We start from the raw sequence: 17278 nt of genomic DNA, 5'->3' as shown, positions 1-17278 counted from the left end.
TCCCAAGGTAGTTAGAGCTTCTCCTTCTGTTTCCAAAACTTCTTTGAGAGGTAGGCCAAGTTCAGCTTCAGTGGGGGCTTCTCCTAGCACTTCAGGTTCTGTGCCTAAGAAACATATGCTTAAAATGGCAGAAGATTTAATTACTATGATTAGAGGCTCTATGCCCCCTCCTGATAAGAGGCCTAGGGTGGAACCTGAGTTTGAGTGTTTGGAACAGTATTCAGAGGCTTCAGAGTCTTCTGGAAGACTTGCAGGAATTTCCACCTTATTCTGATTCTGATGTGGATGATTCCACACCTACAGCTTCTCCTCCTGAGGATTTCTCATTTTCAGAGACTCTGCATTCCATGAGAGAACACTTTAAATGGGAAGGCCAAGATTATTCTGATTCCAGGAAAAGGCTTAGGGAATTCTTATTTTACCCCAACATAGGCCCTTAGCTATACCTCCTGTGTTGAATGTGGTGGAAGATGTTTTGCAGAGGCTTCCCTGAACCCTGACTCTTTGCCTCCTGCTCCTGTTAAACCTGATAGATACTATAGGGTGCCCAAGCTCATAAGTATTTGTTTAAGAGTCCTAGGGCAGACCCAGAAACTGTTTCTCAGGGGCCTAAAGGTGTTAAGGCCTCTGTGGTTAAAAATCCTGTTCCCACTGATAAAGAGGCAAGGGCTTTGGATAGGTGGGGAAAGAAAGTGTATACTTCTTCCACTCTAGCCATGAGGCGTTGAATTGTCAGTTTCACATGTTAAAATATCAAAATTATCTCCTTTCACAATTGAAATCTAAGGTGGATGCTTTGGCGGAAGGTATTGAGTGTAAAGAGTTGTTGGATTTAGTTCATGTGTCTGAACAAGTGGGTAAGCATTCTTTGCAATGTGGTTTTGATGCTGTACAGGCCTCCTCGAGGGTGGCTGCCTCTAGTTCTGTTCTTAGGCATGCCTGGTTGAGGGATCAGAATTTAGCTGACCATGTTAAGACAAGGATTTTGGATGCTCCTTTACAGTCTGATGTGTTGTTTGGTTCGCCTGTGGAAGCAGTTTTAAAGAAAATGGAGGACAAAGCTAAGTCTATGCAAACTGTTAAAGAATTTTTGCAGGTGCAGCCACCGAAGGTTAGTAGAAATTGGCCTGCTAAGGTGGACATATCCTGCTTATGATTCCCAGTCTAGGGTCGGTCTAGACGTCAGAGCTCAAGGTTCTTTTAGGCCTAGAACAGGGGTTCACCTGCTCAGACTTCTGGTGAGGGCAGGGGTCAGTCCTAACAGACTCAATGACCTGCCTTTTCAGCTGCCGGCAGATTCTCGTCTGGCAGCTCCTTTGGGAGGAAGACTGTTTCTTTTCAAAGAAAATTGGGATTTAATTACTCAAGACAGATGGGTGTTGGATATCATTCACCACGGTTACAGGTTTTATTTCCATACATTGCCCCTTTCAATGGCATGCCAGCCGTTCCTCCTCCACAAAGAAAAGAGGCTCACAAGCAAATTTCTCAGTTACTTCAGATGGGGCCATTCAGCCAGTCCCTGTATCAGAAAGGGGCCTAGGATTTTATTCTCGCCTGTTCCTAGTACCAAAGAAGGGGAACACGTGGAGACCAATTTTGGATTTATCTCTCCTCAACACTTATCTGGACATTCCCAAGTTCAAGATGTTGACGTTACAACAGCTTTTACCTCTGCTGGGCAAAGATCACTGGATGGTAACTTTAGATCTCAAGGAAGCTTACCTTCATGTGCCTATAAGGCTAAGTTGCAGGAAGTATCTGCGGTTTCGAGCTGGAAATTCTCATTATCAGTTCTCTGCATTGCCCTTTGGCTTATCTACTGCGCCCAGAGTATTCACAAAGGTTCTGGCTCCAGTGATAGCTTACTTCAGGCTACAAGGAATTCAAATCTATCCTTACTTGGACGACTGCCTGATTCTGGCTCAAGGCAAGAAAGACCTTCTACAGCATCTGGAATATGTCATAGCAGTGCTAAGATGCCTAGGGTATTCTGTGAACGAAATAAAGTCCAGTCTAGTACCCTCTCAAGACATGTGCTTTCTGGGTGTGAGACTGAATACAGCAGCCCAGATGGCCTTTTTAACCCCGGACAAACAAAAGAGTCTATCACTTTACTTCCATCAACTATCTCATCAGTCCGTGCTGACTGCAAGGACAGTCCTTCAAGCATTAGGGTTCATGGCATCTTGTATTCTGGTGGTTCCCAATGCCAAACTGCATATGAGGAAGCTACAATGGTATCTCAAAAATGTATGGACACAGCACTGCCAGGATTTGGACACTGTCATTCAAATAATACCTTGCCTTCAGAAAGAATTTCTGTGGTGGGCTCAGGAATGTCACCTAAACAAGGGACTCTCTGTGACCCGGCCAGAGGCGAGTCAGATTTTAACGACAGATGCCTCGGACATTGCTTGGGGAGCTCATCTAAATGGAAAGTGGATACAAGACAAGTGGCCTGCCAGACTACAGCATCTACATATCAACATGAAGGAGATGTTAGCAGTCCAGTTTGCATTAATGGCTTTCAAGGAGTTACTTCTTCCAGGGCAGGTGTTGATTCTAACAGACAACACAACTGTCATGTGGTACATCAACAAACAAGGGGAACACATTCTTACCCATTGTGCAGGCAAGCAATGATTTTATGGGAGACTGGCTCAGCTTGCAACTAACTCTTCAGGCAAGGTTTCTGCCAGGAGCACAGAACTCCTTAGCAGATGTGTTAAGCAGACAAATCATGGATCAGTGGAAACTGGATCTTCATGTATTTCAAAGGTTGACAGTGTCCTGGGGAACTCCAGACATAGATCTGTTCGCTTCTCCACTAAACCACCAGCTGCCAAAGTTTTGCACAAAGAGGTTACATCACACAGCTTGGAAAGTGGATGCTCTTTCTTGAAAATCAGTTGGAAAAATCTTCATGTGTACGTTTCCACCTCTGCCTCTTCTTCCAAAGGTGCTTCTAAAAGTCAGACAAGACAAGCCAAGGATGATTTTAATAGCTCCAGATTGGCCTCGCAGCACTGGTACCCATTACTGAGGAGTCTAAAGAAGCCTACGGCCTTTACCCTTGATTCCGCACCTGTTGTCTCAGAGAGAAGGTCACCTGCTCAATGTCAAGCTTCGCTCTCTTCATCTAACAGCATGGCATATTCTGTTCTGAAAGACAGCCGGTCTCAACTTCCTCAACAAGTTTTAAATGTGATTATGGAAGCTAGAAGACCTAGTACAAGGAAAGTGCACATGAAAATGGAAATTTTTTTATTTTGGAGTGCAGCAAGGAATTTTGAGATTTCTGAGCCTAATTTGAGTGTGGCTCTTCAATATCTTACTGAGTTATTGGACAAAGGTTTGTCCTTCTCTTCCATTAAGATTCATGCTGCAGCAATTTCAGCTCACTATGATTGTGACCCACCATTGTTTTCGCATCCTTTGTTCAAGCAGTTTCTTAGAGGGCAAAGAATATAAGACCCCCGTACAGCTCCTACTCCTGCTTGGGATCTCAATTTTGTGTTGGAAAAACTTACTCTACAACCTTGGCTACTGCTGAATTGAAATACTTGTCATGGAAGACTGCTTTTCTGTTGGCTATTACTTCTGCAAGAAGGGTGTCTGAGTTGCAGGCCCTTATGGCAGTAGAGCCCTTTTTGATTTTCCATAAGGATAGGGTATCACTACGTACTAATCCTACCTTTATGCCTAAGGTGGTTTCTAGTGTGGCTTTAAACCAAACTATTCATTTGCCTACTTTTTATGCAGACCCCAAAATAAAGGGGAAAAGATTTTGCACACTTTAGATGTACACAGGCAATTGCGTTATTATTTAAGCAGGACTAAGGATTTTAGGCAGTCTCAGCAGTTGTTTGTTTCTTTTGCTTTGAGTTCACAGGGCAAGCCTGTGTCAAAACAGACTATTTCTAGGTGGATTGGGTTTTGCATTGCATTTTGTTATTCCCATCATGGCAAGGAGATTCCAGCTGGGATTAGGCCTCATTCCACTAGGGCTACTGCCACTTCAACAGCATTTCTAAGGGGTGGCAACAAAGGATATTTTGGAGGCAGCTACTTGGAGTTCAGTGCATACTTTCTCTAAGCATTATCACCTTCCTCTCTACTCTAAGTCTAGGGCTGGTTTTGCCACAGCTATTTTGCAAGGCATGTTGTCAGCTCCTGCTTCTTTCTGATTTGCCAGCCTCCCTTACCTCTGCTTTGGGATTCTACCCAATAGTAAGGACTGCAGCAATGTGGAACGAAGAACATAGTACAGTTTTGTACCTACCATAAATGTAGATGTTCGAGGATCCACATTGCTGCAGTCCAATTTACCCTCCCTCCTTCCCCTCTGTGTTTAGGGGTGGTTGTGTAGGTGAGATTATCTGCTGATATTTGTATCTATATTTTTGTATATAATGTACATATTTTTGGTGCAGGTATTTTGGGCTTTGTCTTTTTAGGGTCTTCTGACATCTGGGGCAAGAAAAGACTGAGGATGTGACGTCGGTCATGCGCATTAGTACCCGCCCTGACCGACGTCAGCCATATACTCTGGTATTCGGGCCGACTGGACTGCGGACTACCCAATAGTAAGGACTGCAGCAATGTGGATCCTCGAACATCTACATTTATGGTAGGTACAAAACTGTACTTTCTCATCTGATACTGAGAAATTGCCTGGTTCTCATCTGATACTGAGAAATTGCCTGGTTCTCATGTCTCCATGGAGATAATGTGACAGAGAAATTGGTTAGTGTGGTTGAGAGTGATTTGCTGGGGGGGGGGGGGGACTGGCTAGGGCATATTGTTCTCTGAAAGCATTCAGGGGTTTTCACAGCTGGGAGAGCTATAAAGATGAGACAAAACCAGTTAGCACTTCATAGAAGCACAGGCTGCACTATGCATCTTAGCATGGAGCACCTTTATTTTAGGTTAACTTAAGACTGTGAGTATGGCTGTTACTTTGGCCTATTTGCTCTGCTTAGCAGGGTAAAACTTCAGTATTTAAATATATACATAGTTTTGTGTGTTAATATTAAATTAATAAGTTTTAGGGGGTATTGGGAGTTTATCATGCGAGTGCTTTCAATAAAAAAAAGTTCTGTACGTTGTGACACAGGCTCAAATAGATGTGACCAGAAACAACTACATAAAAGTTCAACATGCCAGACACTGTATGCATGTAACACAAAAGCTGGAAGTAGGCATTTAACAGAAAAGCTGTTGTACATAAAATGTGGGAATATTAACTTTTTAATACAATGATGCTTTCTGTAATGTCTTTAAATGTCAATAGTCTCACAGATAAATACAAAAACGAAATAGAGTACAAATAGCTATGTTACAGGAGACACACTTGGAAAGAACTGAACATGTTGAATTTGATGAAGAAAGGTTTTCAGGATGGTTATTCAGTGGAATATCTGGGACAAAAGAAAAGAGGAGTGCTTACATTAATTGAAAGATGAGCTCCAATAGTGATAGAGGATGAAAAAGATGGCAATGACAGCTTTGTAGTGCTAACGGGCTACTGACAAGGGTGGAGGATTACACTGGCATGTATTTATATTCCACCTAAAACTGCTATAATGGAGCTTAAGAAAATTCTGGAAGAAATAATCAGTTTTCAGCAAGGAATATTACTTGTAGGCAGGGACTGGAATTTCATTTGCAGCAGTAATGTGGTATCCGGAGGGCCGAAAAGGGAAAGTATAACAAAGGAGTGTAGATTTTTTAAAGAAATTTATGAAAATATTTGCCATGGAAGATGTGAATTCAAAAACAGCCGTTTGGAGTAAATATACATATTATTCCTCAAGGTATGAAAAATGGGCTAGGCTAGATAGAATTTACATTTCACAGGAGGAACATGTGCATTTAATTGAAGGTCTTGTTATGCATCCTGTAGCTATTTCAGATCGTGCGCCATTAATAACTAAAGTAAAATCACAGGGTAATGAAATAAAATGAGAAACTGACATTTTCTTACGTATCTGTTGAGAAGAGGAATTTAAGGAATAGGTAGTGGAGATTATTCAGGAGCTGTTCGAGAGGATAGAAATTACTTCTAAAAATATAGCTAGAGTGTGGGTAACATTAAGGTGGAGTTTTAAAATAGGGTGGAAATAAATGAAAGGGAGCTGAGGTTAAGAAATAAGAATTATTTAGTGGGACTGACAAATGCTAAAGTATTGCAGAATAGGGGGAATCTCACAGAACAAGAAGAGGATCAACTACAGAATTCTAAGCAGAAAATAAGGGAGTACATCGATAGTATGCACGAGTTTAGAAATATTGCTGTTAAGCAACTGTTTTTTTGATAAAACTAGAGCACAAAAACTTTTAGCACAACAGCTCAGTCAACAGAAAGTAGAAAGAAAGGGCTTTCACCAAGCTTAGGGGGCCTATAACAAGGACGGTAATGAGATCATGTAGAGGTATTAGAAATATTTTGGAAATTTTATGAAAGTCTGTATAAAGCAGAAAAATATGGAAATCAAGAAAAGATCATCTTCTTCTTTCGGCTGTTCCCGTTAGGGGTCGCCACAGCAGATCACCCGTTTCCATTTCTTCCTGTCCTCTGCATCTTGCTTTGTCACACCAACCACCTGCATGTCCTCTCTCACCACATCCATAAACCTTATCTTAGGCCTTCCTCTTTTCCTGTTGCCTGGTAGCTTCATCGTTAGCATCTTTTTCCCAATATACTCAGCATCCCTCCTCAGCACATGTCCAAACCAACGTAATCGTGCCTCTCTGGCTTTGTCTCCAAACCTTCCAATCTGGGCTGACCCTGTAATATACTTATTCCTAATCCTGTCCACCCTCATCACACCCAGTGCAAATCTTAACATCTTTAATTCTGCCACATCCAGCTCAAACTCCTGCCTTTTTGTCAATGCCACTGTCTCCAAGATACAAATGGAAATGTTTATGGAAGATTTAAATATGCCCAGGTTAGTAGTAGATGCGGTTCAATTATTAGTAGTTAAGAAATGAGGAGATGAGCTAAAAATTGCAATGTATAACCAATCTACAGGAAAGTTTCCAAGAATAGATGGTATTCCTGTAGAAGTTTGGAAGCTAGGAGAGAAATACTGATAAAAATCTGGAATGTTTTGTTTAACAGTATTTTAAGAGGAGGAGAAATACCAACATATTGGAAGAAAGCTGTGGTAGCTGTAATACATAAAGAAGGTAAAGCTCCATCAGATCCAGCTTAATACATGCCCATTTCAATACTAAACCATGATTATAAAATGTTCATGTCTATAATGGCCAAAATAATGGGAAAAGCATTGCCAAAATCGATAGCTATAGATCACTGTGGTTTTGTGGAGGGGAGGCAAACATTTGACAACATTAACAGAACATTGATCCCTAGGGACGTAGAGTGTAAGAAAATACCATTGTTATTGGTGGGTCTTGATGCAGAGAAAGCATTTGACAGAGTAAGTTGGGACTTTATGAGCAGGGCAATGGAAGCACTTGCATTTCCTCAGAAAATTATAAGGGTGGTTAGGAGGATCTCTCATGGGTCGGAGGCGAAAATTAAAGTGGGTGGGGTTGTCTCTGATGATTTCTGCTTAAACAGAGGAACCAGACAGGGGTGTTCTGTTTCCCCTTTGTTATTTGCAGTATATTTAAAACCAATGGCAAAGAAAATAAAGGACTCTGGAATTTAAGGATATAATTGCTATGGTAGTCAAGAGAAGCTGGCTCTACTTGCAGAAGATATTATTTTATGCATGACAAAACCAGAAAGAGACATTACAGTGTGTGGAACATTTTGAGACAGTTTCAAACCTTTTCAGGATAGACCATTAATGAAGCTAAAACAAAGTCAATAGCGGTAAATTATGTACCTACATATGAATTGGTTCAGCAATATCCATATTTATGGGGACATGATAAAATGAAATATTTAGGAGTATGGATTAAAAATAACTCTGATGTTGCAGCTAAGTATATGTGGGAAGAGACTAAAAAGATAATACAAAAACTGCGAAAGTGGAAGCTTTGTTATATGGATAGTAAGATACAAGAAGTTAAAATATTTAAATAGAGCCAGCTATACACAGGTCAGGCATTTTATATCAACCAGAGGAGAAGTTGTGGATAGCAATTGAGAAAGAACAGAATGACTTTATATGGGTGGGGAAGATGGCAAGAATCAAGCTGAATAAGCTGATTCTTCCAGTAGAACAGGGTGGATTGGGATTACCCAGTTTGAAGGGGTATTTCAAAACTACACAGTTAAGGCTCCTGTACATAGCACAAGCATAAATCTAGCATTCAAAGTGGAAAGTGAGGGTGATGAAACTGGGGAGGCTCAGGGAGCAAGGAGAGACTGGGATTTTGAATGCAGACCTTTAAGGAGAACAATAATCATACAGAATATTATATTGATAAAGTAGCAGAAGATATCCTAAGAACTAAGCCAGCACGGGAATGGAGAAAAGGATATTCTGCCGATGGGGGTGGCTGCAGTTAGGGATACAGACACTAGACAAGAGGGGACTGGAATTTATTGGAGAAAACTGGCAAAGGAGCCAATATATTGGGAACAATTAATTAGAGAGGGAAAGATAATAGAATAGGAAGAAGACAAGAATTTATTTGAACTGCTGGTTATAGATTGCCTTCCCTATCAAGAGTTGATAGAGTATAGGCAAAGGGAAAGAAATAGGGGCTCCCAAACGAAAGACCAACACTGGTAGAGTTTTTAATAGAATCTAGAACAGAAGTTGCCATTAAAAGTTAATAATTAGTAGAGCATATAAAATATTACATGATAACTGCAATAATCAGTCAGAGGAGGTTAGAAAGGATTGGGAAGGGAGATCGTATAAGCAGTTCACACAAAGAACCCGTGGGAGGATATATGTATGTTTCCCAAATATGGAACAAAATCTAGAGGAGTTGGGTATTTTGCTTAGAAATGTTGACATTTTTATACCCCAAGTAGATTCCAGAGAATTTTTCCTCAAGTGGCCAGCAAATGTTTCAGGTGAGAAGAGGAAGAAAGAGGTAATTTTGAACATATTTTCTGGGAGTGCAGTGAGTTGGTGGACTTTAAGGATTCCCTGTGGGATGCACTGTTGGAGATGCTCAGTGTGCAGATTGGTGTGATGTGAGAAATGATTTTTCTGAGCTATGATACAGAATTGGAATTGCCTAGACATGGTAATGCCTTGCTGTGTCTAATTATGGTGGCTGCCAAAAAAGCAATTACTAAAATATGGAAATCAAAATCTAAATCAACTATATTAGAACTGTTGAATATAGTAACAGAGGTAAAACAGCCGGAATTGAGATCTTTAGAAAAGGGTAGGAGCAAACTACATAGAAAAATGAAAATTGTGGGAACAATGCATATGGGGAGGAATGAGATTTTAAAAAAAAAAGGCAGAACTTAAATTAGCTATGTAATTTTTGACTGAAAATGATTGGGTGGATTATAAGTGAGTTAATATGTTTGCAACTGGGAGTGTGCCAGTATGGTTTGTGATGTAAAATGCTTGCAAGTAAGATTATGTCAGTGTGGTTTGTTTTTATTTATATAAATGTATATGATTGTCTGTGTTTTAAGTGATGGTTTAATAAAGATGTTTCTTGTTTAAAAAAGGGCAGTAATTGAATAATTTATGTAATGTTGCATAAATTATTTGATATAGCAGCATATGTGAAGTATGTTTATAAATATGAACTTGTTAATAAAATTTGCTTTTATGTAAATGTAAATTTGCCTATGTCACAAGTGATAATACAATAAAGGTGTTTAAAAATAGTTATTCCATCCTAGATTTCTTCATACAGTTAAAAGAGATAAGCTTCCCTTTTTACAGAACTAGAGGTACTAAAAACACTTATTGCATAAATTTTACTAAGTCCATTATTAGCGTTTTCCATTCCCTAATTTCAAAAGCAAGTTTGTGTCAGTCTTGTATTTAAAAACCTCTTGTAATTACTATTATCCTCTGTAATTTGTTTTCTTGTGGCGCTTTTCCCTCTGGCCTCTGCTGAAAATGGGCTATCACACAATTGGACATACCCAGTTAAATGTCAAAATAATAATGATTAATATTTTAAGGTGGTTTCCTTCGACAGTATAGCTGCCTGTACCCATGTATGATTCTCAAGTATTTAATTTATGTCCCCAAAGGAAGTGATATTGTTTGTACCATATTAGACACTGATGTATTTACTACTGTGGCTTTAGGTTTTACTTTATTTGTTTTATATACTTGTAAGTTGTTAAATATCTTTATCATTCTAAGTATTTTCTTTGTGTCTTGTTCAGGCTTTGTGAGTTAGAGAGCTATGTTATCAGCAAAAAGTGATATTTTATGGCCTTCTCCATTCTAATTGTAGCCCTGTATCTTGGAATGTCTAATCTCCCTCACTAGGGGTTCTAAATACAATTCAATTAACCATGCGGACGGTGGATAACCCTGCCTTTCTCCTCTAGATATTTGAAACTTGTCTGACCATTTCCCCCACACTTAACAATAGATCTGAAGTAGGATTGTTCATTTGTCAGCAACCTGTGGGTTACGGATCCGATATCGGATCCGAGCCGGCAACTTGTTTCAAGCTAATGGATCCGAGCTCCTAGCTCCTCCCTTCACCCATAATCCCCTGCTTAACCCTCCATGATCTCAGATCTAGTTTGCCACGCTTGTGATGGCTGGATCTTTTTTGAGCTCTGTCAGATAAGTGGGAAAAAGTTAACTTTTTCTAATTATTTCTAGTCAGGAAATTCTTTTTTAGTTTAAAGTAATACTTGTAAAGTGTGTCTGAGTTAGGTTCCTTATTTTTTAATTAATACCCTCCCTTCGCTGGTCGCTAGTGTGCAAGTGTTTGTTGTGTGTCTTTTGGGGCCTGTGTGTGTGTGTAGTTGTTTTTCTTTCTTTTTTAGTTTAAAAAAAAAAAAAAAAAAAAAGGAATGGCTGAGGCCCCAAAAGCCATATTTTCTAAATGTGCAGTATGGCCATAAGCTCTCCCGGCTGATGGCCACACTCGGTGCCTTGGGGTTGAACATCTCACCTCAGGCTGTACTATCTGTGCAGTGTTCAACCCCAGGGCACTGAAAGAACGGAGGTCGAAGCTGGTCCTGGCGGGACTTCTACCCCCGGATTCAGCTTTGGCCTCCACTACCTCTGCTGCTCCCGTGGCTCCATCACAGCCTGTGGTGGTTGCCACTCCTGCCCCCCTGCCTCCGACTGGGATTCAAACTCCCGCTAAAGTGTTGGAGGACAGGGAGGCCAGGAGGGAGAAACGGAGTGAGAAGCACCACAAGCGGCAGGCCGAGACCTCAGTTTCGGCCCCGCCAGCTAAGCGGGCTTCTCCCTCCACTGCTTCTAGGTCTCCTCCTCCTCTGCTCCGATCCCCTTCTTTCTCCCCAGGGCCCGAGGAGGAGGAGACCCGATCTCCGTCGAGGTCATCGAGGTGGCATTCCAGGCCTGCCTCTGTGGCCTCTTCGAGATCCACTTTCAGCTTATCAGATGCAGACTTGGACCGGATGATACGAAGGTTCATCCAGGCCCAGCTGCAGATGGGAGTGCTCTTGCCTCCCCCCCCCCCTCAGGGGGGGAGCTCAACACCTTTTTTCCACCCAGTTGCTCCTTCTCCGACCCGCTACCCGGGTTCGGAGCGCTCGGAGCTGAGCAGCCTTGGAGCCGGGGGGGTGGGTCGGCGCCAACAGTACTTGGTACTTCGGATCCGACTCTACCCTCGAGTCTGTCTGATCCGAACTCTCGGAGCCGTGGTCCGAGCTTTGGATCCGGGGGATTCAGTGTGCCTTCGTCTCCGTCCAGGTCGGAGCACACTGGTCCCTCGGATCCGACGGTCTCGGCACCGGCTCCGATCCCTTCATCGGATCCTAGTGGGAGACGACTTTCGGATCCATTGGAAAGTGGCTCTCCCTCGACATTCGATGTTGTGGAGAGGGCTCTGTTGAGAGTATCCGGACCCCCGGTCCTTGCATCGACTCCTCCCTGCACTCCCTCTCTGCTGGGCCAGGCTTCCATCACCCGGCCAAAGGGACAGCCTGCTTCGATGTCACAGATAGTTCCATTGGAACAAGATGTTGCTGGCGAGGCCTCATCGGACAGTCCCCCCAAGGAAGCTCCCCGCAAGCATAAGTGCAAAAGGAGGCACGTGGACTCCCCTGAGTCCTTAACCGAGGACATGGACTTGGAGGAAGGGGAAGGCTCCCCAAGATCACCCCCTGAGGATGTCTCCTTTGGAGACATCATGGAGATGCTTAGAATCAGAGGTGGGTGGTCTGCCTTCAAGTCTTCCTCTGATGAGTCCGTGTTTCTGGAGGCATTCGAGGCAGGCCCGTCTACCTCCTGGGTGTCCCCTCCAGCCGACCCCCTGGTTGACCTCATTACCACCAGGGCATGGAAGGATTCAGACACCGTGGAGCCAATACCGAAGCGACCGGATAGGATTCTTAGCCCCCCCTCAGACCGGTCACATTGGAGTAAGGGCCCCCCTGTAGATGCTATGTTGATGGCGGCAGCCACAAAGAGGGAATTGGCTCAGGAGAGTCCCTCAGTCCATCCACCGAGCAAAGAGTCCCGTTTGATGGACCGCTTAGGGAAGCGAGTCTTTAGTTCAGCAACCTTCTCAGTAAGGTCTCTGAACTATATTGCACATGTCATCAGGATGCAGCGGGATCTTATCAAAGAATACGCTGCATCCCCCCCTGAGTCCATGTCGGAGGAGGATAAACAATTGTACTCCATCCGAATGGCCACTCTGAGATCTATTTCAAACACCTCTATGCGGCTGTTGTCCCACGACACAGAGGCAGCTGCTAGGGCTAGCGGAGCAGGCCTAGTCATGAGACGTCAGGCCTGGCTCCGTCATTGCGACTTTACGGAGCCCTTTAAAGCGTCCTTGACGCCCCTTTGATGGTTCTGCCCTTTTTGGCAAAACAGTTCGCGAGACGCTTGTCCAGAGTGAGAAGGACGGGAAGACGTTGTCTGCTGTCGGAGTCCGCTTCTCTGCTCCCCAGCGGTCCTTTTCAAGGAACCAAAAGGGTCAGAAGAAGATGTGGTTCCGAAAATCACAACATTCCCAACCAGCTCCTGACAACCAGTCCTACCGTGGCAGAGGTGGACAGGGAGGACGTCGCCTCAGGGGCAGAGGGGCTCCGAGAAATTTTGGGTCCAGAGAACCTTTCTCTGAGCGGCCCATGCAGCAGCCCTGAGGGGTTGCCCGGCTGCTCCACTCTGGAGGCAGTCGGGCGTTTTTTGAAACATCTAGCGGCATGGGAGTCCATCACAACAGACCGCTGGGTGCTTCGCATCATATCCAGAGGATGCAAAATACCAATTCTTCATGTCCCCCGATCCAAGAACCTCCCCGATGTACCACCCAATCACAGGGAGGCCGCAGCCACAGAAATACAGCAGCTGCTAAGAAAAAGAGCCATCCAGCCCGTCCCCCAAGACCAGCTCAGATTAGGGTTCTACTCCAGGTTCTTTTTGGTGCCAAAAAAGATGGGGGATCTGAGACCCATTCTAGACCTTTCCCGCTTGAACCTGTCAGTAACCAAGGAAAAATTCCGAATGGTCACTCTTCAATCTATCCTCCCCCTTTTGAGGGAGAACGATTGGATGTGCTCTATAGACCTCAAGGATGCGTATTACCACATCTTAATGGACAAACGATCCAGGAGGTTCCTTCGCTTCCGGCTGGGAGCCAGTCACTACCAGTTCAGGGTCCTTCCCTTTGGCCTCACCACAGCCCCCAGGGTGTTCACCAAAGTGTTAGCAGTGATTGCGGCCCTCCTGAGACTCCAGGGAATTCAGGTCTTCCCGTACCTGGATGACTGGCTCCTGACCGCACCAACAAGGCATCTACTTTGCTCGGCCAGAGACTTCTTTCTCCATCTAGCCCCACAACTAGGCATTACTATCAATGTCGGGAAATCTCTACTGGCTCCAACACAGATCATAGAGTTCATAGATGCCAGAATAAACACCAGAGATTTGCGAGCCTTCCTAACTGCTGAGAGAATCAGAAATCTACAACTTCATGTGCGGGCTATCCTTCATTCAGAGGCTTCACCAGCGGAATTGATCCTGAGGGCACTATGCTCCATGGCGGCAGCGATTACACTCCTTCCATGCGCCTGTTTGAACATGCGAGTCCTGCAATGGACTCTGTTAGTGCAATGGTTCTTCCTATCCCTTCCTCTCCACCATCCCATTGCTATCAGCAAGGCTTGCAGAAGGGCGCTACTATGGTGGCTCCAAGCATCGAACTTCCATACGGCCCGTCCCCTCTGCACCTCTCCCCCTATCGCCACGGTGACCACGGACGCTTCCCACCTCGGGTGGGGGGGGCATTACTCAGGCAGGACAGTCCAAGGCACGTGGAACGATACAGAGACCTCCCTGCATATCAACGTTCTGGAGATGAGAGCGGTGCTGTTGGCGTTGCAAGCACTTCAGAGCTTCCTCCCCGCAGGAACGATTGCAATTCACTCGGACAACATGTCAGTGGTCTGGTATTTCAACAAACAGGGGGGAACCAGATCTTATCCTCTTTGCCGTGAAGCCATGAGAGTGTGGGAATGGGCGATCTCCACCAACAAGCTCAGCCGCACCTTTCTTACCCCTTACGAGTGGTCTGTCAATCCTCTAGTAGCGAAGCAGATATTTGCAACATGGGGGCAACCCTGCTGCGATCTTTTTGCATCTCCATCAAACGCCAAATGCGACAATTTCTTCGCTCTAATCCCCCCACCAGGGGAATCTCCAAGAGACGCTCTGGTGCATGCTTGGCCACCCGGTCTACTATATGCCTATCCTCCTCTTCCAATGATGATACAACTCTTACAGAAAGCCTCACGGTTGGGGAGCAAAATGATTCTCATTGCCCCATTCTGGCCTCGACAAATTTGGTTCCCCTTACCTGTGGTCTCACCTTGTGAATCACCCTTGGATTCTAGATCCCATTCCGGATCTCATCTCCCATCCATTGGACTTGCCAACTCCAAACCTGGACAATCTGAAACTGACAGCTTGGTTGCTCCAGTTCCACTCCTAGTTAGGACTCCCGGTATCTCTTCACCAGTCAAAGCCATCCTCGTGGCAGCGCATAAGCCCTCCACCAGGAAAGTGTATCACAGTAAATAGAAACGTTTTTCCATCTGGGCGGAGCGCCGCGATCTAGATCCTTTTACGGTTCCTCTTCCATCCATTTTAGACTTCCTGATTGAACTCTTTCAAGAAGGCGCTAGTTGTTCAACTGTCAAAGTGCAATTGGCAGCCATTTCTCATTATCATGTGGGACATGATACAGGGCCCTTGATGTCAGCTAAATTGTGTAAAACCTTTCTCAAGGGTACCTTTTTACTTAGACCTCCTGTAAAAGAAGCCGTACCCCCATGGGATCTTACTTTAGTTCTTCAAGCCTTGACTGCTCCACCATTTGAACCCGCTGCTTCAGTGGATCTCAAATTCTTGTCATGGAAAACAGCATTCCTTGTAGCCATTACTTCAGCGAAAAGAGTGTCGGAACTTCAGGCTCTTTCTGTAAAGCCTCCATACCTGATTTTTCACCCTGATAGAGTGTACCTCAGGATCAATCCCTCCTTTCTTCCCAAGATAGCATCAGAAACCAACATAAACCAATCCATAAATTTACGGTTTTCTTCCTAAATATCAAAATAAGGGTGAATACAAGCTGCACTCATTGGATGTTCATAGGCAGCTTCGTTTTTATACTCATAGGACGGCTGGCCATAGACAGTCTGACCAGCTGTTCATTTCCTTTGCCAAATTTAACTTGGGGAAAGCTATCTCTAAAGTATCTTTATCTCGCTGGATTTCCCAATGTATTATACTGGCTTATCAAGCCTCGGGTAGACCCGCACCAGAAGGAGTTCGTGCTCATTCCACTCGCTCCATTTCTACTTCTGCGGCTTTCAAGTCTAGAGTTCCTTTGGATGATATTTGTTCTGCAGCCACTTGGGCTTCATCTCATACCTTTATCAACCACTACAAGCTAGACCTGCTTTCTAGAGGAGAGCATCCTTTGGCTCTGCGGTGCTTTGTAATATCCTTCCATGATGGCCACCCAGGGTGCAGGTAGCTGGGGACTCTGTCCCACAGGTTGCTGACAAATGAACAATCCTACTTCAGATTTAGAAGTTATGTACTCACCATAATGTTCCATCTGAGTAGGTAGTTCATTTGTCTGCAACCATCCCCCCCTCCTTCCCCCTGACCTTCTTCGGATCTATTAGTTTTTAGATATCCTTTGTTGGATATATATTGGGAGGCAAACTCGATCTGAGGTCATGGAGGGTTAGCAGGGGATTATGGGTGAAGGGAGGAGCTAGGAGCTCGGATCCATTAGCTTGAAACAAGTTGCCGGCTCAGATCCGATATCGGATCCGTAACCCACAGGTTGCAGACAAATGAACTACCTACTCAGATGGAACGTTATGGTGAGTACATAACTTCTAATTTCTGCTTCTCTGTATATATAAAACCAAAAAGTAACCAAAAAAGTAAAAAGGTCACACACACAAAGTAGTTTGTAAAAACTACAAGAAAAACTTAGGGAAGCTAGAGTTTTCACAGTAAGATACCTTAAACCTCCTGAATTAGAGACCCATGGGATATGCAAATGACCCTTTAAGGACATGAGTGTTTCAGCTCCATGGCTTCTGAATGCCCGTGACTTTTTACATTTTCTTTTTTTTAAGTCTTTGTGGATATCTTCAGGCCAGTAATGCCAAACCCCACTAGCTGTGGACATGCATGTTTTGGCCATCTTATGACCTCGTCAGCAAAGTGGACTGTTTGGCTATACTTTAGAAACACAGGGTCTTTACACCAAGATGATGTCTGTAACCATTAAGGTGTCTGCAAAATATCCCAACTAACATCCCAAGCCAAAAAGTAAATAGGTCACACAGACAAACCAATTAGTAGAAACTACATATACTGTGGTGACGTGATCATAAGAAGGCCGAAACATGCATGTCCACAGCTAGTGAGGTTTTGCATTATTGGACTGAATGTGTCCACAGAGACGAGAAAATGTAAGAAGTCATGGACATTCTGAAGCCGTGTAGCTGAAACACTTGATGCCTTTAAGGAATCATTTGCATATATCCCAATGGCCTCTGACTGGAGGTTTAAGATATCACACAGTGAAAACTGTAGTTGCTCCGTATATATGGAAAAATTCCATTCCTGTGGGAAACATATACCTCATTTGCTTTACTTCGAAGATTCCAAGCAAC

General features: G+C 43.9%; 1 protein-coding gene across 1 annotated transcript in view; it reads left to right on the top strand.

Moving 5' to 3' along the window:
* USP24 (ubiquitin specific peptidase 24) overlaps positions 1-17278 on the top strand; it is a 4679666-nt gene that overhangs the window by 2486560 nt on the left and 2175828 nt on the right. The window lies entirely within an intron of this gene.

This window comes from Protopterus annectens, chromosome 10.part0 (genome assembly GCF_019279795.1).
Source record: "Protopterus annectens isolate FY-2018-M chromosome 10.part0, PAN1.0, whole genome shotgun sequence".
NCBI lineage: Eukaryota > Metazoa > Chordata > Ceratodontiformes > Protopteridae > Protopterus > Protopterus annectens.
Note: the sequence above shows the minus strand (reverse complement) of the source record. Positions and strands in the feature narration are given on the sequence as shown.